The sequence below is a fragment of the Saimiri boliviensis genome, chromosome 12 (genome assembly GCF_048565385.1).
Source record: "Saimiri boliviensis isolate mSaiBol1 chromosome 12, mSaiBol1.pri, whole genome shotgun sequence".
Taxonomy (NCBI): Eukaryota; Metazoa; Chordata; class Mammalia; order Primates; family Cebidae; genus Saimiri; species Saimiri boliviensis.
The window spans coordinates 17,173,043-17,195,478 of NC_133460.1; the positions used below are offsets into that span (position 1 = coordinate 17,173,043).

The 22,436-nt window shown below is 43.4% G+C and overlaps 1 protein-coding gene across 1 annotated transcript in view; it reads left to right on the top strand.

The window, feature by feature from the left end:
- The window catches only part of USP31 (ubiquitin specific peptidase 31), a 143,050-nt gene that overhangs the window by 118,059 nt on the left and 2,555 nt on the right, over positions 1-22,436 (top strand). Inside the window, exon 19 of the transcript XR_012512750.1 lies at positions 842-934. The gene's annotated coding sequence lies outside the window, so the exon portion shown is untranslated. The remainder of the gene's footprint in view (positions 1-841; positions 935-22,436) is intronic.

Here is a 22,436-nt window from a genome sequence, read left to right on the forward strand (position 1 = left end):
GGGGTAAAAATCCTTAAAGGGAGAGTTTGTATCCGGGGTTTTCTGCCCTGACCCCAGCAAGTGACGGTGGTGCACTGGGAGATGATGGTGTGTATGAAGTGTCAGTTGGAGGGACAAGGCTTAATTGGGGGCCTCTGTATGCTGAGTTCTGGAGGGAAAAGCACTGTTTTAAGTGCCTTTAAGTCTCACTCTATCACCTAGGCTAGAGTGCAGTGGCTTGATCTCAGCTTACTGCAACCATCACCTCCCAGGTTCAAGTGAGTCTCTTGCCTCACTTGAGGCAGCCTCTGGAGTAGCTGGAATTACATGTGTGTGATACTATACCTGGCTAATTTTTGTATTTTTAGTAGAGACCAGCCTGGCCTTAAATTCCTGACCTCAAGTGATCTGCCCATCTCAGCCTCCCAAAGTGCTGAGATTACGGGCATGAACCACCACACCTGACCATTTTTTTTTTCTTTTTTGAGAGACATGGTCTTTCTCTGTCACTTAGGCTGGAGTGCAGTGGTGCAATCAGAGCTGACTACAGCCTCAACCTCCTAGGATCAAGCAATCCTCCCACCCTAGCCTTTCAAGTAGCTGGAACTACAGGCATGTGCCACTATGCCTGGCTAATTTTTAAAATTTTTGGAGAGTCGAGGTCTCACTATATTACCCAGGCTTGTCCGAAACTCCTGGACTCAAGTGATTCTCCTGCTTCAGCCTCCCAGAGTTCTGGAATTACAGGCATGAGCCACCATGCCCTAATGTTTCTTGAATACCAATTTTCTAGGTGCTTATGAGAACTTTCATAACATCTCTGGATGGTAAATATTGTCCTATTGTTCTCTCCATTTATCAGGTGAGAAAACATTCTTAAGACTGACCTCCTCACAAAAGTCGATGAGAACCACGTGAAAAGATCTTGAACGTCATTAGCTGTTGGGAATGAAAGGTAAACTACAATGAGATACCATTACACATCTATTGGCACAGTAAAAATAAATAAATAGTGATAATGCCAAATGCTGGTGAGGATGTGGAGAACTGGGATCACACAATCATTGCTGGTGGCAATGTAAAATTAAACAGACATTCTGAAATAAGATATGACAGTTTTTTATGAAATTAAATACATGTTTGCCATACAACCCAGCAATTATACACTTGGGCATTTGTCCCAGATAAATGAAAACTTACATTCATACAAAAGCTTGTACGTGAATGTTCACAGCAGCTTTATTTCTAACAGCCAATAATTGGAAACAATCCAAATGTCCTTCAAAAAGCAAACAGTTAAACAGTGGAACATCCATACTATGAATTACTAGTCAGCAATAAAAAGGAACAAGCTATTGATACATACAACCATTTGGATGAATATCAAGGGAATTATGCTGAGTGAAAGAAAAAAACAATCTTGAAAGGTTACCTGCTGTATGATTCTATTTCTATAGCATTCTTGCAATCACAAAATTATAGAAATGGAGACAAGATTAATGATCGCTGCAGATCAGAGAGTAGGGAAGGGAGGTGGGTAGCTGTTGCAATGAAAGGACAGCACAAGGGACCTCATGGTGGTAGATCTTGACTATGGTGGGGGCCACACAAATCTTTGTACATGATAAAACTACATAGAACTAAACACACACACAAGCTCACATGAGTGCGTGTAAAACTGGCAAAATCTAAGGTTGGTGGATGGTATCAATGTGAATTTCCTGATTGTGATATTGTACTACATTTATGCAAGCTGTCACTATGGGGGAAAATGAGTAAAAGGCTCTGTGATTTCTATTACTTTTCCTCCCTCCCTCCCTCTCTTCCTTCCTTCCTTTCTTCCTTATTTCCTTCCCTCCCTTCCTCCCTCCTTCCTTCCGTTCTCTCTTTCTCTCTTTCTTTCCTTCTTTTTTTTGACAGAGTCTCACTCTGTCACCTAGGCTGGAGTGTAATGGCACTATCTTGGCTCACTGCAATCTCAGCTCCCCAGGTTCAAGCGATTCTCCTGCCTCAGCCCCTTGAGTAGCTGGGATTACAGGCGCACAGCAACATTCCTGGCTAATTTTTGTATTTTTAGTAGAGATGGGGTTTTGCCATGTTGGCCAGGCTGGTCTTGAACTTCTGACCTCAAGTGATCTGCCCTCTTGACCTCCCAAAGTGCCTGGATTACAGGCGTGAGCTTATAATCTCTAGTATTTCTTAAAACTTCATGTGAATCAACAATTGTCTTAAAATAATCAAAGTATGTGGTGTGTGTGTGTGCGTGTGTGTGTGTGTGTGTGTGTTTTGGAATGCCAGTGAGGGAAGTGGATGGAGAGGGTCCAGAGGCTTGCCCAAGTTCACACTGGGTGACAGAGATACACAGCCTCAGGCTCATAACCTCTGCTTTGAACCACTGTCCCATCTGACAGAAAACTGTTACGTAATTTCCCCTTCCTTTTTCCATCTTCTGGAATTTCCCCTTTCTTTTTCCATATGAGCCAAGATTATAAGGCCCATGCTTTTACTCACACCCAGGGTGAAGTATGTGAGTTCTGTACCCATCTGTCCCACAGATAGGAGGGGTCCAAGAAGGCTGGGAGCCACATCAGGTCTGAGTCATTTTAGAGGAATTAACACAGACATTGAGTGAGAGATACTGTAGTTCTGAAAGGACCATTGAAACAGAATTTTCCAAGTGCCATTTTTCTCACCACATAAAAGTAGTGTGCTTGAGAATAAATTAAACACAGAAAATCAGAGGCAATGGATGGAAGAAGAGAGGCAGAAACCTGATGATGAAACGTGAGCATTGACATCTCCTTGTCTGGATTTTTTTCTATATTACCTACCTTTATTTATATTGGAAGCATCGACTTCTGGACTTCTTAGGTATATCTCTGCCCCCTGGGTTCAAGCGATTCTCTTGCCTCAGCCTCCTGACTAGCTGGGACTACAGGCACAAGCCATCACATCTGGCTAACTTTTGTATTTTTTGTAGAGATGAGTTTCACCATGTTGGTCAGGCTGGTCTTGAACTCCTGACCTCAGGTGATCCACCTGACTTGGGCCCCCTAAAGTGCTGGAATTAAAGGCTTGAACCACCACACCCGGTCCACCCTGCTTGCTATAATGACTTCTAGCACTCTGCCCACCAGTCCAAGCTCTGCTCAACAACAGGAGTCATTAGTGAATCTATGACCCTGAGATGCCAAGACCTGGCCAGCTCCCCAGATATCTGAGGATTCCCATCTGGGATTCCCTCTTCAGAGACCCTCTGTGGGGCTCTGTCTGGGGAGAGGGAAAGGGAGGTCATGTCCTGACATAAGAGAAGCTCCTTTGGTCTGAGGAGTAGCAAGGCACTGATTTACAGACTTTTTTTTTTTCTCAGTCTTTTTCCCACTTCAGTTGTCAGCCCATCTCCAACATGATTTAAATTGGGAGTCTGAATATGTAGATTGTCACCAAGGTTCTGACACTGGCTGTGGGACAGGGGGAAGTCAGGTAATCACTAGTGTCCTCACCTGATGCCTGGGATTTGACTCCCACCAATGAATGCTCCCTATGAGAGCCTGGGGGCCTCTGCCACTAATGACTGCGTGAGAACAAAGCATGAAAGTCATAACACTTCACTGAGGCCTTCATGGAATGTTTAAGGGCATGGCTGGGTTCTGGGAGACGCTCTGTGGGTTGAGGAAGAGGGAAGCACAAGGCTTGGTGAGCTTTGACTAGGTAAGCACCAAAAGGTACACTCGGAGGGACCCTTACTTGCACCTGTACAGTGGCTATTCTCTTCCCTCTTATTGATCTTACCAAGGAAGACAACCTTGAGGAACCCTCCCCAAATCATCCCCTGATGTCATGTTTAGATGATGACCATGTCAGGGGTAGAGGTGTGCTTGATCAGGAAATAAGTCCCATCTTACTCCACTTCACCACTTCTCTCTTCCTCCCTTCATCCTATCCCATCCTACCTCCCTCCTCTCTCCCCAGTTGGCCACCCCCACCCCTCCCACTTCAATCCAGGCTCCTCTCTTTGGCAGCACAGACAGCTGCAGTATTTAAGGCTGGATTTAAAGGCTTTAAGCATTGAAAAGATTATAGTGTTCCCCAGACCTGCCAATATTAATGCAGAATAAAGACAATACTAAAGCATAAAACACAAGTGTACATGTGGAAATAGCTTCCTGTCTTCCACTTTTCGTTTGCTCCATTCATTTCTTTTCCATTTCACTGCATTCTGCTCCCTTCCCAGCAGTACAGACTCAGAGCAAGACATGAGTCTTGTGGGATGTCTTCAGCTTGGGCTCTTACAGATTACAAGGCCCATGCTCTTAGAGTTAGGGTGGGGCATGTGAGTGCTGAACCCATCAGTCCCACAAGACTGAGTAGGGGTCCAGGAGGGCTGGGAACCATGTCAGATCTGAGTCTATAGAAATTAACACAGACATTGGGAAAGGACCCTTTTGTTCTAAAAGGACCATTGAAACAATTTTCTATTATCTGTGAGCAATACTCCTCTAATGGCACCCACCCAAACTACAGCATGTGTGAATGATCCAGAAGAGTGGTTCTCAGAATCTCAAACCAAAACAACAGCAGTTACTCTCACCAAGCTCTGTCCTAAGAATGTTGATTCTCTTAAACCACATAGTAAGGCAGGTATGAATGTTATCACCATTTTCCAGATGAGCAAACAGAGGCACAGAATACTAAATAACTTCGAAGGGCAAACAGCCAGAGTAGAATAGCCAGAAATTGAACAGTGGTGCCCATGTTTTACCCACATTGAGTAGCAATGGTGAGTGTCTCTATCATATGGTGAACAGGCCAGGTGTGGTGGCTCATGCCTGTAATCCTACTACTTTGGAAGGCCAAGACGAGTGGGTTGCTTGAGGCCAGGAGTTGAAAACCAGCCTGACCAACGTGGTGAAACTCTGTCTCCACTAAAAAACATTACAAAAAATTAGCTGGGTGTGGTGGCACACACCTTTAATCCCAGCTACTTGGGAGGCTGAGGCAGGAGAATCACTTGAACCTGGGAGGCAGAGGTTGCAGTGAGCTGATATCAGGCCATTGCACTCCAGCCTGGGAGACAAGAGACTCTATCTCAAAAAATAAAACAAAACAAAAAACAGAGAGGGAGGGAGGGAGGGAGGGGGGGAGAGAGAGAGAGAGAGAGAGAGAGAGAGAGAGAGAGAACGAACAAAGGCTGTTTTTTATTTTCTACTTTAACCAAGTATATGTGATGTTTAAACATTTGTGGAACAAATGGAACAGGAGCATCTAAGTCAGGAAACACTGCCTCTGCCACTCTCTGTGTTCAGATGGAACTCCCCTCGCCCCTGGCTCCATGAATGGCCACAGACCAGTTCTGTCTAGTGAGGGTCCATCTGCTCCTGGCCATAGTGACTAATCCAGTGATGGGCACTTGACACAAGCCAGGTCAGCAATATTTGATTTGGGATTTTAATGGCCTAAGGCAGTTAGAGAGCTGAAGAGTATTTGGCCTGGGTTATGTGGTAAGCTCTGAACTAATCATTGTAGAGAAAGGAAGACAATGGGATATTATTTGTTGATTGGCCAGGCCCAGGTCATGTGCTCAGCTCTGAACCAATAATTGTAAAGAAAGGGAGGAGGCAGAATAATGGCCTGCCTAGGGAGGTCCTGGGGCTCATGGTCACCACCATTCAAACTGCATGGACTGAGAGTAGGAGAGGAGGATCCCTAAAGAAAATTTGGGTGCTTACCTACCAGAGGATGAGAGAGTGGATGCTGGGAGTGCAGAGACAAGCTGTTACTCCATCACTGCACTCCTGCTCCTGCAGTCTTAGCCTGGGCCTGCTTGGTCTCCATGGGTGCTGGGTTTGGACCATGCCCAGGGCTGGGCCTCCCCCTTCTGGCAACATCCCCCTTGAAGCTGAGGTTGTTCCCTCCAACACTACCCTGGCATTCTCTGAGCTGAAGTAAGCAGGTCACAGATGCCTTGGGGAGTACTCTACAGAACTCTGTCATCTGAGTGGCCTTGGGCAAAACCACCAGAGCTCCAGGACTCAGGTGCCTGCAGGGAAGAGGCAATGATATTATAGATAGGAACGTTTTAGAAGCACAAGCGTTCAATGCGTGGCTGACCACTTCTCTGGCAGTCCATTTTTTTTTTTAAATATATATTGTGTTGTCGAGGTTCTGGGGCAGTTTCAAAGATGTCAAAGACTCATTTGGCAGGTGGTAATTTGGGAGAGTTTACTATTTTCTAGTTACTTGCCCCAAGCTTTTCTCCAAGGGATGATTTTGCATGAGATTCCTGGGCCACAGGAAACACCTTCTTCCGGGAAGACATTGAGCAATCTTTCCAGTTTTTAGTATCCTTTCATACAGCTCTATAACTTGCCACATGTGTGACTGGGTGGGGGAAGGAATGCTGTCAGGAGACAAAGGAGAAGTCAGTATGCTGCTTTGTTCTGAGTGAGTTCCCATCTTCTCATCCTGAACTCTTCATCATTTTGGAATTTATAATATCTACTCATAATTTTTGAAGGATATAGGCTTTTTACCAACCACTAAGCTTGGAGCTCTTCTCTATGACTGCAGGTCCAGATGGATACCAACATTATTAGACTCTTTAATAGTGGTTTATTGAACTGGAAGCAGTGTTATTTGGGGGGCGCTATTGCTAAGCTGGTGTCCCACCATGATGCCTGGTCATCATCCCTAGATTTGCTGGGCCCAGGAATCTGCATTTTCCAAAACCATATCCTAGCCTGGTAAAACATATTCACAGGAGAGGTTGAGTTACTGATTTAGATGCTAAATTTTAGAGGAAAGGTTACAAAATACAAAGGCAATGGAAGTTGGAATTTTCACTAGATGGCTCTGTCTCATAGCTAAGGTTTGGCAGCAGAGACAGCTGCAGTATTTAAGGCTGGATTTAAAGGCTTTAAGCATTGAAAAGATTATGGTGTTCCCCAGATCTGCTAATATGAATGCAGAATAAAGACAATTCTGAAGCATAAAACACAGGTGTACATGTGGAAATAGCTTCCTTCTAGATGTGGATGTGCTAATTGGTAAGTGTTGAATACATTTATTGAACCACAGTCTTATTTTGGGGGTGCCACAGCTTAGCTGGTGTCCATGATGATACTTGTTCTGCCTTATGAGTATTCTGGCTCTGGTATCACTCACTTAGTCATTTGTTCGTTTATATAACAATATTTAATGAACTTGGCATAACAGTTAACAAAAAGGCAAACATCTTTGCTTCTATGGAGCTTAGCTCCTAGTGGTGTGGATAGACAATAAACAAAGCAAATATAGAAAATATATGGCGTGGCAAGAGGTGATAAGTGCTCTGGAAAAAAATTAAGGTGGAAGAGGGGTTAGAAATTCCAGGGGTAGGGGAGGAGAGACCAAAGAAGGCTTCCTGGAAGGTAAGAGTTAAGGAAATTCCTGGAAGAGGTGAGCAAGTGAGTCTACATGGCCCTGGAGGAAGAGGGTCCAGGCAGAGGGGACAGAACTGTGCCTAACCTTTGAGCAGCCAAGAGGCAGGATGCCTGATCCTTAGGTAGAAAGTTCTGAGGCTTTCTCCCCAATTCAGAAGGAAGTCGTATTAGGCCGTCCCTCTCATCTCCTTGTCAGCAGCAAAATTTGACTTGCTCTTTGTTGCTGGGTGGCTACTGGAGCTGTCACTCAAACTGCCAAGTTACTACATTCTCCTTGTGGGGTTCAGTGAACGCCAGTTAAGCACCACTTCGGTTCCTGAACTTGTTCTGGGCACCAGAAGCTCAGAGGCTAATCAACAAGCTTGACACAGAAAATCAGAATTTGCCAAATATAAGAGACAGAGAAGGGGCATCTAACCCAGCCTGGGCTGGGGATGGGAGCAGGGCACCACCTATTTCTTTGACATTCTCTCATCCTACTCCCTCCCAACTCAATGACCTCTTTTTTTTCTAAGTCTCAAACATACCAAGTCCATTCCTGCTTCAGGGCTTTTGCTGTTCCCTTGCCTTGGAGTTGCTTTCCTCAGATCTTTCCAAAAGTGTGTTCTCACCATTCAGGGGTGAAACAAATGTCTCTTCCTCCAGAAGGCCTTTCCAGGCCACTCTCCTGTGTCACCATCACTCTGTGTTGCCTCTTTTATTTCCTTCCTAGTGCCCTCACCTGATGCTAATGCTCTTCCCCATCCTCTCCATAAGAGCCAAGACTCAGTTTCTCTTCTTTGCTCCACCATCCTCAGGGCCAGATAAATAGGAGACATTCAGTAAATATCAATGAGCTGGGCACAGTGGCTCACACCTGTAATCCCAGCACTTTGGGAGGCTGAGGCAGGAGGAATGCTTGAGCTCAGGAGTTCAACGCTGCAGTGAACCATGATTGTACCACTGCACTCCAGCCTGAGTGACAGAGTGAGACCCTGTCTCAAAAACAAATAAAATAAATATCAATGAATAAAATAAATATCAATTACTTAACAAGGGACCATTGATGCCTACTTGAATAACCCACATGCTCTCACTGGCTTACCTGTTTAATGCATTCTTGGATGCTCTTGCTAGCCATGGAGGGCTGTTGTCATCTATCCTGAAAGACTCAGAACAATATAATGGTTAAGAATATGAACTGGGGGCCAGCATGTGGCTCACACCTGTAATGCCAGCACTTTGGGGGAGGCCAAAACAAGAAGATTGCTTGAACCCAGAAGTTCAAGACCAAACTGGGCAACGTAGTGAGACCCTGTCTCTACAAACAATAAAAAAAAAATTAGCTGGGCTCAGTGGCACACACCTGTAGTCTCAGATACTTGGGAGGTTGAGGAAGGAGGATTACATGAGCCCAGGAGTTCAAAGCTGCAGTGAACTTTGATTGTGCCACTGCACTCCAGCCTGGGTGACAGAGACCTTGTCTTTAAAAAATAAAAAAAGGGCAAGAATATGAATATGGATTTGGGGTGCAGATGGACTTCCTTGGATCTCTGGCTCTGTCCCTTTCAACTGAGTACCCTGTGCAATTAATTAACCTCTCTGAGCTGTTTCCCTTCCTGAGCAAAGGATGCATTCGGTAAGCAGCAGCCATTGTCATTCTGTCCAAACAATGATTACCAGGCTCCTCTGTCTGGGGTGGTTGCTTTTGCCACCTTCTTCCTGAGTTGAGAGTCCCATCCCAGACTGGAGTCCCCAGAGACCCTGGAAAAGAGACCAACAAAATGCAAGGTCCAAACTCAGCGACTATGCCCCTGGGGACCCTGAGTTAATGATCCAGGGACGGTTAATGAGCTTCCTTCTTTGCTCTCTCCCCTCACAGGTGGCATGGCAGCTTTCCAGGCCCATCCACTGCTCTCCACACCTGCCCCCTCTGCATGCAATTTCTTTGCAGTGTCCTAAAAAGCTAAGCAAGCTAAAATTACCTCTGCCATGGCTATAACTCTCCTGCACTGTTATTCAGTGTTCTCTGAGGCCCCAGCTTCATTCTTGCCTCCTACCCCTTTCCATCTGTTGGGAGCAATTGAAGGACTCAATGATGATAACTGCTGAGATAGTCTCTTCAGTGCTGAGTGTCTGGCCTTACTCAGGGTGGGGGATGGAATGAGGTGGCCCCGGAGAGCTTGCTTTGGTTGTGAATTCCTGCGGCCTCCCTTATTACCTCTGAGCATTCTTCCTGGGTACTTCCTGAGGTGGCTCATGTGTTACAGTCACAATCACATTATGATTTCATAAATGCAATCAGTGATTTCCCCTGGAGAGGTTGTGGGCCACGGTGGGTTAGGCCACAGACTGGGGATTGTGTTGCCTGTGTTCAAATCCTGGCTCCATCATTTAAGAACAGTGAAATCTCAATCCCAAATATGTTACCTTTTATATTACACACAGCCTGCTTCCTGGGAACCAGGCATTGTTTATAAACCCTGTAGCTAACAACAACAACAATGATAATAATAATAGCAGCTCTTATTTATTGAGAGTCAAGCAGTTCTACTTGATTGATTCACAGTATCTCCAGAAGACCGACATGTTAATTAATGGATAACTTTTGTGGGTGGGCAGGGCTCTGCTTCAGCTCAGACTGGACATCCCCAGGCACTGTTTGCATGGATGAGTTGCGTGAGGGAAAAGGAACTGTAATGAATATATTTTAAGGGCTCATTTCCAGGCTCAGAGAAAAGAGCATGGCATGTCCCCTGCCCCATGGTTTTGCAGGTTGTGAGTGTGAGGGACAGAAGCACATTCTTCCCATTTCCAGTAACTTTGGCTACATTTCTGTATGATGCTTTTGGTGCTTCTTGCCACGTCCCCTTGGCCCTTGTCAGATTTCAGCAGCAGCCCTGGTGGACAGCCCTCCTGTATGCTGACAGTGTCCCACCTCCAGTGCCTACCTTCTCTTCCTACTTTTTTGCCCTCAGGCAGGTAGGGGAGCTAATGCTCCCAGGCAGATTCCTTAAGCCATGGAACATGGGAGTCAGTGGATAAATATCCCAGCCTCCTGTCCATCAGAGGGACAGTTCCTTAGTGTCCATAGTAGAATTGATCCCTGGCTGTCCACAGTGATAATCAGGTCAATAACACACAATTTCATGGCTTTTTCTTTTTCCCTTTGCTCTCCCTGCTTTCTTACTATTATTTCTTGGGATCACTTCTTAATTCAACTATCAGCACCCGAATCCTTGCTTCTGGTTCTGCTCTCAAGCTAAGAAGGTCATATACCACTGGGACCCCAAGGGGACAGATCCCTGGCCATGACAGTGCTGTCTCTACTAATTGCCACAATGCTGACAGCAGACAGGGCTGGTCACAGGGGAGGTGGTACTCATTGGAGGTCTTCAAACACCTGTGAAATGCCTCCCAGAGACTTTCAGCAAAATTTGGGTGGTGCTGTGGGAAAGACTCTTTTCTGCCCCCCCTGAAATATACTCGTCCCTTTTAGGATTCCACAGGCTGTCCAGTGGAAAGTACATTTCCTAGCCCCCTTTGCAGCTAGGGCAACCATGCTCTTGTCAATGAAATGTGAGTGAAAGTGATGAGTCACTTACTTAAAAGGAAATTCCTTGGCTTCTGTTTCTTCATTCCCTCTCCCTGGGGTCTGGAAGTGGAGTTGGTGGTGGTGGTGCCAAGCTCTAACAAGAACACCTCAGGGGCAGCTGGAGGAGCATGGTAGAAGGAACCTGGACCCTGAGTGACACTGGATCAGAGCTGCCTCCCTGCTCAGGACCACCATTCATCTATGGGATGTTACATGAGAGAAAAACAAACTTTCATTCTGCTTGAACTGTTAGGTATTTGAATCTCTTTGTTTTAGCAACTAATCCAGTGCCCTGACTAATACAGTGAATAAGAAGGGATCTGAACAAGTAAATTATGGGTATAAATGCCTGGGTGACCTCACTTTGTACCCTGACGCCCAGGGACATTCAGGTTACATAACTCTTGTGGTGTGCCAAGCACTTCAGAGCACCTGGGAGTCAGGGAAGCTCCTGGGGCACTACAGAAACCCAGGGCTCTCTCTGACTTGTCACAGACCTCAGTGGCTCCTTTAGCCTGTATCCCTGTCCTGTAACACCTTTGCTTCTGTGTCTATATTAGGCTGTTCTTACATTACTGTGAAGAAATACCTGAGGTTGGGCACAGTGGCTCATGCCTATAATCCCAGCACTTTGAGAGGCTGAGGCAAGAGGATCATCTGAGGTCAGCAGTTCAAGACCAGCCTGCCTAACATGGTGAAACCCCATCTCTACTAAAAATACAAAAAAAAAAAAAATTAGCTGGGTGTGGTGGTGGGCAGCTGTAATCCCAGCTACTCGGGAGGCTGAGGTGGGAGAATTGCTTGAACCCAGGAGGCAGAGGTTGTGGTGAGCTGAGACTGCACCCTTGCACTCCAGCCTGGGCAACAAGAGCCAAAACAAAACAAAACAAAATACCAACAAAAAAACCTGAGACTGAGTAATTTATTTAAAAAAGAGGTTTAATTGGCTCATGGTTCTGCAGGCTGTACAGGAAGCATAGCAGCATCTACTTTGCGGGGGCTTCGGGAAGCTTCCAATCATGGCAGTAGGCAACTGGGGGGCAGGCATGTCACATGGCAAAAGCAGGAGCAAGAGAGAAAGAGTTGGGTGAACGCTGCACTTTTACGCAGCCAGATCTTACGAGAACGTATTCACTATGCCAAGGACATCACCAGCAGATGGTGCTCAACCATTCACTAGAAATCCACTCCATGATCCAGTCACCTCCTACCAGGCCCTGTCTCCAATATCGGGAATTACATTTCAACATAAGAGTTGGGTGAGGACAGACATACAAACTATATCAGTGTCTTCTCCTCCCAGGCTTGGCTACACATTGGTTCCTAGGCTGTCTTGTATGGAAGGCGCTTATAAGGGAATACTCAGTCCCTTTGGGGATCTGGGGTCCACAACAGATGGGCAGCAATTCTGAAACAAACATGCCCTGGCTTGTGTCATCTCATCTTTGTCCTCCAGAGGTGGGCAGTTTCTCACCTCCTGATCATCCCAAATCTGTTTATCTATTAAACAAAACCTGGTGATGATAAGTTGTACTATTAGTTTTCTATTACAGTGTAACAAGTTACCACAAACTTAGTGGCACTCCCTTAGTGTCTCCAAATTCTGTCGCTCAGAAGTTGGTGTAGGTATGGCTGGATTCTCTACTTAGGGTCTCAAAAGGCTGAAATCAAGGTGTCAGCCAGGCTAGGCTCCTATCTGGAGGCTCTGAGGAAGAATATACTTCCAACTTTATCCCTTAAAATTTTTTTTAGGAGACCCATTCTCAATCTGTTGCCCAGGCTGGAGTGCAGTGGCATGATCAGAGCTCACTGCAGACTTAAACTTCTGGGTTCAAGCAATCCTCCCACTTCAGCCTTCCAGGTATCTGGGACCACGGGCAGGCACTGCCATGCCTGGCTAATTTGTAAAATTTTTTGTGAAGATGGGATCTCACTATGTTGCCCAGGCTGGTCAGGGATTCCTGGAGTCAAGCAATCCTCCTGTCTCAGCTTCCTGAGTAGATGGGATCATAGTGTGAAACAACATGTCTAGCTAAGCTCATTCTTATTATTGGCAGAAAATTCAGTAACCTGTGACTATAGGGCTGAGGTCCGAGTTTCCTTGCTGGCTGTGGGCTGGAGTCACCCTCATCTTATAGATGGCATTTCCTGGTCCTTGCACATGCCCCCCTCTAAATACCAAGCCTTGGCACCTTCAATCTTTCTCATCCTTTGAATCTCTCTGACTTACCCTTCTGCTGCCAGCTTGAGAAAACTGTCAGCTCTGAAAGGTCTGATGTGATCATATCAGGCCCATGAATAACCTTCCTTTTGATTTACTCAAAGTCAACTGATAAGTGACCTTAATTACAATTGCAAAATTCTTTTTGCTGGGTAAAGTAACATGATCCTGGGTGTGATATTGCATAATGTCCACAGTCCTGGGGATTAGGGCAGGAAATCTAGTGGGTCCTGTTGGAATTCTGCCTACCACATTCACAGCCCCTTTTATCTTAGAATGTTTAACCTTCACCTTTTCCTCAATGGGAAGGGAAGGTGATCTCTTGATGCTGGATTTAGGAGAAGAACCTCACTGTGACAAGGTGTTCAAGGGTGCTTGGCAGGGGTAGGATTAAGAGCTAGGAAGATGAATTAGTCTTGGATGAAGGACAGACATTTTATTTACGCATCCAGCCATGTTTATTAAGAACTTGTATCACCATTGCTCAGGATCTGGCAGGGAACAGAACAGAGATAGTCCACACCCTCACGGAGCTGATAGTCTGGTGGGGTAGCCCATATTAAGGGTAATGAGTGTTTCCCAAGCAGAAGCAGAGGGTTCTGGGAGGAAAACTGAGGCAAGAATGTCAGAAAGTAGAAAGTGAGCAGGGCTTGACTTAGGTTGAAGGACAGCTTCTGTGGGAAATGGGAAACTCACCATCTCCTGGGCAAAGTTAGAGCTTTAAGCTCTGTAATGGTTTAACCATTATAATCTTGTCTACAGAGCTCCAAGTCCTTCAAGAATCCTGGGTTCTCCTCAGGTCCCATGGATTACCAGGAAATGCCATGTCTTAGCTTATTCACTCAGCCTAGGGATTACTAACCTGAGTACACATGCTTACTAGGGCTGGAATGTAACACAAATACGTGAAACAGGCTGTGTGTAAAGTAAAGCACCTGGCAAGCATGTTGGCAAATGGCAAACAATGGCCCAGGACCTCAGTATCAGGGATTAATCAGGAACTGAACAGGAGCGTGGATACCTCTCTAAGGGAGTCGCCAGTGCTTAGCCCAGCTGATCATGCCATGGGGGACAAATTGTCAGGTTGTCTGGCTTTTAACAAAATTCAGATTACCTTCTGAAACATCCCAGATTTTAAAAAGATGAGTAATTTAAAATTTAAGTTATTTTTTAAAATGTAAGGATCTCTAAAAAAATGTAATGTAAGGGATGATGGATGTGAAATTGTTTATGGCCCACGGTCGTTTGTGGCTTTCCAGATTGCCCTTGTTCAATTGTGTTTTGGATGCTCCAGCCCCAGCTTGAACCAAGAAAATTTCTGAGAATGAAAGTGGCCTCTGCATCTCAGGGCTCCCAATTCAGAAGTTCTTCAGAGACATCTTTTAGATTTCAGCAGAGGGAATCTTGTGTCTGCTCCTTGAAAGTTCCCCTTCCATTGTGATGATGACGACAATCCTATTGCCTTTTCTGCTGTACATGTGAGGCTCACAGTTCAATTTAATTGATTGTTTCTCCTGAATCCAATATGTTTTCTCCATCATCCTTCAGGTGGTGTCATCGACTCAGGCAACTGTACGGGCTTCTATTCCACTTCCTAGCACTTACTGACTCTGGACAGAAAAAAAAAAAAATACTTTTTTGCCTTTGTATCTACAGGTACTAGATACTTTGTATCTACAGTTACCTGTAGACACAAAGGCACTTTGTAGGCACTCTATAAATATTTGAGGGTTGAAGGCTTTATGCATTAGCCATTATTTTTTGTTAGCGTAAGAAATAAACATATGTAAAAGAACTTCGTACATTTTGTAATCGCTATTATTAAAGAACTCATCCTTTGCATTGCTCAATGACCCTTAATTAGTTAGGGTGGCCAAACATACCAATTTTCTCAGGACTGAGGGAGTTCTGGGAATGTGAGATTTACTGTTTTAAAGCTGAGATGGAGCCAGGCATGGTGGCTCACACTTGTAATCCCAACACTTTGGGAGGTCAAGGCAGGAGGATCGCTTGAGCCCAGGAGTTTGAAACCAGCCTGGGCAATATAGTGAGATCTCCTTTCTACAGAAAATTTAAAAACTAGCTAAGAATGGTGGCATGTGCCTGTAGTCCCAGCTATTTGGGAGGCTGAGGTGGGAGAATCACTTGAAACCAGAAGGCAGTGAGTTGCAGTGGGCCGAGATTGCGCCACTACACTCCAGCCTGGGCAACAGAGAGAGACCCTGTCTCAAACAACAGCAACAATAACAAACAAACAAAGAAACAAAACCCAAACATGAGATGGAGCAGTTTCCCAGGATAAGAGACTGTCCCAGGAAAAGGGAGATGAGTTTGTCACTCTACCCTAAGTAAAGACCCAAAGAAAAACAATATTCTCTTGAAGCTCAAAAAATTATAAAAGCCTTTTTTCTGCTGAATTGGGATATTTCCTTTCATCTTCTCATGGCAGTTTTGAAAGCTTTCATGTTTCCCTCTTTGCCTTGGCCTCAAAGTAGCTCCAAGGTAAGTTTATGGGTAATGTCAGTAGCATCTGTCAGTCTACGTTGTGCGAAATAATTGTTTCATTGCCTCTACCTTGCTTTTTACTTTTTTCTCTTTAGAAATTTTAACTTACGATGCAGATTGCACCTGGAATTCTATTAAACTACTCTTACCCAGCATACATGAAAAATGCCTGGGCCTTTTGTCTTTTTACTTCCCTTCATTTGGTTACTAGTTCATTATGTGTTTATTAAATTATTTCAGTGGTTGGCAAAGTATGGCTTATAGGCCAAATCTGGGCTCATTGCCTGTTTCTGTAAAAAAAAAAAAAAAAAAAAAAACAAAAAAAAAACCTTTTATTGGAACACAGCCATGCTCATTAATTTATATAACACATACATAGTTATATACTTACATATATACACAAATAATTTATGTACATCTGTAATAATATATATTTAATCATTTATTTATGGCTGTTTTCATGCCATAGTGGCAGGGTTGAATAGTTTCAATGGAGACTGTGTGGCCTTTAAACCCTAAAATATTTACTGTCTGAGCCTTTACAGAAAACGTTTGCCACCCCCTGTTTTTATCACAAATTTCAAATTCTTTTGAAAGAATTTATATTTACATATAATCTCAAGTTTTATACAGTATATGTATATTTGCTGTTTCAAAAATGTGTAGTTTCAAAATTTACAGGTGTATATTTTCTGTTTACAAAAGTAATATGAATTTGTTATAAAAACGTTAACATCACAAATACGAAGTGACAAGAGTGACCATTCCCTTTTAACTTAGTTCCTGTTGCTAACTAGCTAACTTAGCCTCACTTAGCTAGTTAACTAGGGTAGATTCCTACAGATTCTTTTCTGTGCATAAACTAATCTACACATATCACTAAAATAGTACCAAAAAGGAAATAAATCTCCACATTAGCAAATTTTTCTGGGTAAGCATTCTTAGATTCTCCATCGGCAGCATTTTTCTGACATGCATTCACAGACATTCTCACTCATTGTTTCCAATATCCTTCCTCATTGATCTAGTTTAATGAGAAGGCTTTTCTAACTCTTCTCCACAACAGCAACATCTTTGCAAGTTCTAATTATTCCTGGTACTTCTCATCACAATAATTACTCTTTCTTTATCATTACTAATTACTGTTGCTTTAAAACATCCCTCAGAATCAATGAGAATGGCAGATGCCTGGAGACTGTCACTTTACTTCTGAACCATCACCCTAAATATTCAGGGCTATGGCTTCAGCTGATCACCCACCTGCTTCTAGGAGAACATCAGGACCAACGGCCTCATGCTGCATGGATGGAAGTCTCCTAGGGCCTCTGCCGTCACTCAGGACCTTAGATCCATGGTGCTGCCTACATCCTCTTGCCTCCCCTCCCTTCACTCCTCAGGTATTCCTCCATCACCACTGGAATTCACAATCTGTAACCAGGGAACATCCTTACATTCCTAAAGTCTTCTCCAAACATTTTCTTTCATTTCTCGTCTTACCTTAAACCTAGTAGTCCCCTATCCTTCTTACTGGCTTAAGGTCATCCTTCCCAAGTGTAGGTTGCTTTTCTTCTCATCTCATGTACCTCAGGCATCCCCTTTGTCACTTTCAAGATATTTCTTCCCATTTAACCTAAAAAATAAAATCCTAGATCCTTTCAAGTGAAGTCCTGAGTTTCATCTCTATTCAGACCAGCTGCATCTCAACTGCTCAATGACCATTGGCTGCCATATTGGACAGAATAGCTATAGTATCAGCTGATCCTCCTCAAAGTGGTCCAATGTCTGCCATATTGGACAGAATGGCTGTAGCATTAGCTGCTCCTCCTCAGAGTGGTTCTTGGCATCAGCTACTCCTCCTTAAAGTGGTCATCTCTCATCGCCTCAATTGTTAAAGACTCTGATGCCTACCTCCTCACTATCTTTCTTCCTACTCCACTTTGCTCGTCATTCTTGATGATTTCAACATTTACACAGATAACTCATGTAACTCTTTGATGTCTCCATCCTCGGGCCTTCCCACCCAGCCATAATCTTTCCCCTACCACTCCACTTTTTCCATAGCCACATCCTGGACCTCACCATTGGCAGTGACTGTACAACCTCTGAAATCCGGATTTCTAGTTTTCCACTCTCTGACCACTCTCCTTCTGTCTTCACCCTAAACATTTCCTCAACCCAGTAAGACCTTTAGTTCAGCCTTATACAATAATATAATGCAAACCACACGTGTCATTTAGAATTTTCTAGTAGGCGCATTAAGAAATGTAAAATAAGCAGTTAAAATTAAGTTAATTTTTTTTACCTAATAGATCCAAAATATTGTAAACATATAATCAATATTAAATTATTCACAAGATACTTTACATTTTACTCTTTTTATGCTACATCTTTGAAATCCATGTACTTTATACTTCCAGCACATCTGAATCCAGACCAGACACATGTCAAGTGTTCAATGTAGCTAGCGGCTACCATATTGGGCAGAGAAGCTGTAGTCTATTGATTTGATTAGGTTTCATCTATCCTGTGCAATGTCTTTCTATTCTTTCTTATCTAATGTAGATTTCATATCTCATTACTATTATCATAGTATTCCAAGTGTCCTCCAGTCTTTATTTTTTCATCTAGAAAAAAACTCATTATAGGTTGGACCAAACCATTGGTCTGTACCCATGCAATTGAATATTACAGCATAAAATCACACATCTGTATTTTCTGGCACGTGAAGACTTGCTGGTGAAGCCTTGCTTCACTTTCACTTAATGGTCATAAATTTCAAATGGACATGTAATTCTCCCCAGAAACCTTAACACACTCATCTGGTTACATTTGCTTTTCTACTCTCTGAGATTATTATTTCATATATTTTTCTCTCTTCCCAAATCTCTTTCATCTGTTTGTCCCCTGACCTCTACTTTGTAGCAGATAACCTGGCTTCCTTATTCACTTATGGATGTCATAGGTATACCCAAAATGAAGCTCTGCACCCCCTAGTTCCTTCAATGAAGGTAGTGGTGCCATCATCAAAGCCAAAATCTGACTCAGTCTTAATTCTTTCTTCACTTCTAATTTGCCAACAAGTCTGATATGGTTTGGCTCTGTGTCCCCACCCAAATCTCATGTTGAATTGTGATCCCAGGTGTTGGAGGTGGGACCTTGTAGGAGGTGACTCAGTCATAGGGGTGGTTTCTAATGGTCTAACACTATCCCCCTAGTGCTGTCTCTTGATACATTCTCATGAGATCTGGTTGTTGGAAAGTATACAGTACTTCTCCCATCATTCTCTCTCTCCTGCCACCAACATGAAGATATGCTTGTTCCCCTTTGCCCTTCTGCCATGAGTGTAAGTTTCCTGAGACATCCCCAGCCATGCAAAACTGTGAGTCAATTAAATCTCTTTTCTTTATAAATTACCCAGTCTCAGGTAGTTCTTTATAGCAATGTGAGAATGGAGCTCTTTTATCCAAAATGAATCTAAAATCTGCCTACTTCTTTTCTAGTCTATAACTACCACCCTGGATCTAGTCCCCATCATCTCTTGCCTGGACTGCAGAGACAGCTAGCTGGTCTTCCTTGTTTTCATTCTGACACCTCGCAATTCATTTTCTACTGAGCAGCCAGAGAGGTCTTTAAGAAACATAAATTGGATCATGTCACTCCCTTTCTTGCAACTACTTGTTTCCATGGCTACAAAGGTCCTACATGATCTGACCCTTGCTTATGTGTTCACCATAATCTTTCACTTCTCTTCTCCCTACTTACTGTGTTCCCTCACTGGCTTCTTGCTTATTTCCTGAGGACTCCAAGCTCTTTCTTGCCTTCTGGCTTTTGCATTGTGGTTCCATATGCTTGGAAAGACCTTCCCCTGGTGTTTGTCACAATCGGTTCCTTTCTCCTTTTGCTTTTTAGAGACATCTTCCCTTGAAATCCCATGTAAAACTGTCTTCTCGCCTCCCTCACCACTTACTCTCTTATCACTTCTCTGTTGTTTTCCTCATGGTATTTATTACCTAAAACTGTCTAGTTTATTTTCTTGTTTACTTCTTTATCATCTGTTTACCCACTAGCAATAAGATCCATGAGGGTAGAGACTTTGTTTTCTTCACTATTGCTTTCCCTGAGCCTGGCATAGTCCCTGACACAACAGAAACTCAGTGAATATTCACTGAATGAATGGATGGATGGACGAATCAAGGAACTGGATGTTCCAGTATTTCAGGACTCCACTCATTACAGTGAAATGCACAGACTTGCAAGATTGAACTTAACGACCCAGCAAGATCATTAACCTCAAATTTGGGTCACTGAGATTGACAAAGTGTCCCTTTTTCTCCCTTGATAGAGATCATGTCTATAAATACTTTTGGATGTTTAAGCTCTTCAAGTGTGGTAAAACAGAAAGTCTAAATAGACTACTTTCCTGACAGGGTTGGGTCAACAGAATATATTATCCCAGAGAGACAGATGGGGTTGAAGCCTCAGGGCTACATCAGTTAGAGAGCTCAAAGGATGTTCATCATGCAGACTGTACAAATAGGCTATGACCTAGGGGTAGTTCCAAGAACTTGTCATATAGTCTCTTAAAAAATAATGTGGCTTCAGCATGGAAGATGGACTGGTAGGAAAGAAGAGTTAGGAGTCTTTCATTTACAGGTACAAAAACTCATTAAAATAAAAGAACATACTGACTCATGTAACTGAGAAGGCTGGAAGTACTTGGCTTCAGGTATAGGTAGATCCAGGGGCTCAAAGCTATCAATTACCAAAATGTGGAGTTTAATTACCCATCTCTCCCTTGAGCATGGGCTGGATCTAGGGACGTGCTTCCAAAGAATGAAGTATGGGAAGGGGAAAAAAAAGTAACTTTTATAGAGAGCCAGAGTAGCCCTCCCCTTCTGGGGTGATCAGGAGCAAGGCTGCTGTGAACTTTGGGTGAAATCCAGAGAAGTGAAACCATAATAGGAGGATGTGTTTGTCTTGGGGCAGAGCAGACAGGCGTAGAGAGATAACCAGCTTTCACTGACCTTGTTGCAAGATAGTTTCTTAACTGAAGTATGTGAACTGAAGTATGAGAATAATAACCATGGGCTGTTCTAAGTAACTGCACCCTTCCTCGGCTATGTGCTTTGTGAACATTTAAAATAAAGTTCATTAAGACAGGTTAGGGCCAGAGAGACTGACATCTTCACCCTCCCAGACCACCTGGCCCAGCTTTCTCTGTTTGTGTCTTTCTTTATCCCCCACCGTCCCCTCTTAGGTCTTTGAACCCTTGTGCAGTGTGGGATGCAGCACGCACCAGAAACTTTATAGTTGAGAAACCTGGCCAACATTGGCCAGGTGATGAAGGTTAACATCACCAGTAATAAATCATTTTGATAACATGTAACCCCTGCTATCATGTGATGAGGAAGGCACTTCACTTCTGTAGTGTTCTTCTCCATGCCAACAACTCCAGGTCTAATCATAAGAAAAACATCAGACAAATTCAAATTGAGGGAAAGTTCACTTACTACCTGATCAGGACTCTATAAAACTTTTAATGCCTTGAAAAACAAGGAAAGTCTGAGAAACTGTTAGGGTAAGATGTGACAACTGAATGCAGTGAGGTCTTTGGGGTTGGCTCCCATAATGGAAAATTTCATCAGTGGAAAAGAGAGTGAAATTTAAAGAAAGTGTGGGTTTAGTTAGTCACAATGCACCAATGTTCGTGTCTTAGTTGCAGCAAATGTGCTATGGTAATATAAGATATTCACAGTAGTGAAAACTGGGTGAGGGGTGTCAGGGAACTCTGTGCTTTCTTTGCAACTGTTCTGTAACGCTAACATTGTTTCAAAATAGCTACTTTTAAAAACTATCATCAGAACCCAATCTCTATTTATTTTTAAAAACATGTATAATTATTAGGAAAAACATATTTTAATCTTTTTACTATCTTTAACATTTTTAATTGTGGTAAAACACATAACAAAATTTAAAATTTTAACTATTTTTAAGTGCACAGTTCAGTGGCATTAAATATATTCACATTGTTGTGCAACCATCGTCACCATCCATCTCGAGAACTTTTTAATCTTCCCAAACTGAGACTTTATACCTATTAAATAGTAACTCTCTATTCCCCCTTCCTCCAGCCCCTGGCAACCACCATTCTATTTTCTGTCTTTATGAATGTGACTACTCTAGGTACCTCATCTAAGTGGAATCATTCAGTATTTGTCCTTTTGTGACCGACTTCTTTCATGTAGCATAAGATCCTGAAGGTTCATCCACATTGTAGCATGTGTCAGAATTTCTTTCCTTTTTCAGGCTGAATAATGTTCCATTGTGGGAGTAGACCATATTTTGTTTATCCATCCATCCACTGATGGACACTTGAGTTCATTCCACCTTTTGGCTGTTGCAAATGAAGTTTCTGTTTTTGAGCTCTGACCTACTTGCTGTCAGCAAATCTCATGGGTAGGACTACCAGTTGCTCCAGTTTGCCTGAGACAGTTCCAATTTTTGTCTGCTGTCCAGCATAATTATTAATAGTTTCCCTTTTACTTTCAAAAGTGTCCTGATTTGGAGGATACATTATGTGGCCACCCAATCTCTCTGTGTGGATCTCAGTAGTTCTGGGCCCACATCCTCCCAACTGTAAGAGCAAGAGACGAAAGGTTTTCATTTCTCAGCACTTCTGACAAGAGTCTCCAAATGGAGCCTGACAGACTCTGATGGAGTCAGGTTCCCAACCTTG